The sequence below is a fragment of the Triticum aestivum genome, chromosome 2A (genome assembly GCF_018294505.1).
Source record: "Triticum aestivum cultivar Chinese Spring chromosome 2A, IWGSC CS RefSeq v2.1, whole genome shotgun sequence".
Classification (NCBI taxonomy): Eukaryota; Viridiplantae; Streptophyta; class Magnoliopsida; order Poales; family Poaceae; genus Triticum; species Triticum aestivum.
Window position 1 is genome coordinate 62,355,093 of NC_057797.1, and position 2,474 is coordinate 62,357,566.

Below are 2,474 nucleotides of genomic sequence, written 5' to 3' on the forward strand. Positions count from 1 at the left end.
ATGTTGCTATTGCTTTCTTCATGACTTATACATGTTCCTATAACTATGAGATTATGCAACTCCCGTTTACCGGAGGAACACTTTGGGTACTACCAAACGTCACAACGTAACTGGGTGATTATAAAGGAGTACTACAGGTGTCTCCAAAGGTACATGTTGGGTTGGCGTATTTCAAGATTAGGATTTGTCACTCCGATTATCGGAGAGGTATCTCTGGGCCCTCTCGGTAATGCACATCACATAAGCCTTGCAAGCATTGCAACTAATGAGTTAGTTGCGAGATGATGTATTACAAAACGAGTAAAGAGACTTGCCGGTAACGAGATTGAACTAGGTATTGGATACCGACGATCGAATCTCGGGCAAGTAACATACCGATGACAAAGGGAACAATGTATGTTGTAATGCGGTCTGATCGATAAAGATCTTCGTAGAATATGTAGGAGCCAATATGGCCATCCAGGTCCCGCTATTGGTTATTGACCGGAGACGTGTCTCGGTCATGTCTACATTGTTCTCGAACCCGTAGGGTCCGCACGCTTAAGGTTACGATGACAATTATATTATGAGTTTATGCATTTTGATGTACCGAAGGAGTTCGGAGTCCCGGATGAGATCGGGGACATGACGAGGAGTCTCGAAATGGTCGAGACGTAAAGATTGATATATTGGAAGCCTATGTTTGGATATCGGAAGTGTTCCGGGTGAAATCGGGATTTTACCGGAGTACCGGGAGGTTACCGGAACCCCCCCGGGAGCTATATGGGCCTTAGTGGGCTTTAGTGGAAAGGAGAAAGGGGCAGCCCAAGGTGGTCGGCCCCCTCTCTCTCTTTCCCCCCTCAAGGAATCCTATTCCAACTAGGATTGGGGGGGGGGAATCCTACTCCCAGAGGGAGTAGGACTCTCCTGGCGCGCCTCCTGTGGCCGGCCAGCCTCCCCCCTATAGTCCTTTATATACTGAGGTAGAGGCACCCTAGAACACACAAGTTGATCCACGTGATCTATTCCTTAGCCGTGTGCGGTGCCCCCAGCCACCATATTCCTTGATAATACTGTAGCGGAGTTTAGGCGAAGCCCTGCTGCTGTAGTGCATCAAGATCGTCACCACGCCGTCGTGCTGACGGAACTCTTCCCCGACACTTTGCTGGATCGGAGTCCGGGGATCGTCATCGAGCTGAACGTGTGCTCGAACTCGGAGGTGCCGTAGTTTCGGTACTTGATCGGTTGGATCGTGAAGACGTACGACTACTTCCTCTACGTTGCGTCAACGCTTCCGCAGTCGGTTTGCGTGGGTACGTAGACAACACTCTCCCCCTCGTTGCTATGCATCACATGATCTTGCGTGTGCGTTGGAATTTTTTTGAAATTACTACGAATCCCAACGGTGGTATCAGAGCCTAGGTTATTTATGTTGATGTTATATGCACGAGTAGAACACCAGTGAGTTGTGGGCGATATAAGTCATACTACCTACCAGCATGTCATACTTTGGTTCGGCAGCATTGTTGGACGAGACGACCCGGACCAAAATTACGCGTACGCTTACACGAGACCGGTTCCCCCGACGTGCTTTGCACACAGGTGGCTTGCGGGCGACTGTCTCTCCAACTTTAGTTGAACCGAGTGTGGCTACGCCCGGTCCTTGCGAAGGTTAAAACAAAGTCTATTTGACAAACTATCGTTGTGGTTTTGATGCGTAGGTGAGATTGGTTCTTGCTTAAGCCCGTAGCAGCCACGTAAAACTTGCAACAACAAAGTAGAGGATGTCTAACTTGTTTTTGCAGGGCATGTTGTGATGTGATATGGTCAAGGCATGATGCTGAATTTTATTGTATGAGATGATCATGTTTTGTAACCGAGTTATCGGCAACTGGCAGGAGCCATATGGTTGTTGCTTTATTGTATGCAATGCAATCGCGATGTAATGCTTTACTTTATTACTAAACAGTAGTGATAGTCGTGGAAGCATAAGATTGGAGAGACGACAACGATGCTACGATGGAGATCAAGGTGTCGCGCCGGTGACGATGGTGATCACGACGGTGCTTCGGAGATGGAGATCACAAGCACAAGATGATGATGGCCATATCATATCACTTATATTGATTGCATGTGATGTTTATCCTTTTATGCATCTTATCTTGCTTTGATTGACGGTAGCATTATAAGATGATCTCTCACTAAATTATCAAGAAGTGTTCTCCCTGAGTATGCACCGTTGCGAAAGTTCTTCGTGCTGAGACACCACGTGATGATCGGGTGTGATAGGTTCTACGTTCAAATACAATGGGTGCAAAACAGTTGCACATGCGGAATACTCAGGTTATACTTGACGAGCCAAGCATATACAGATATGGCCTCGGAACACGGAGACCGAAAGGTCGAGCGTGAATCATATAGTAGATATGATCAACATAACGATGTTCACCGATGAAACTACTCCATCTCACGTGATGATCGGACATGGTTTAGTT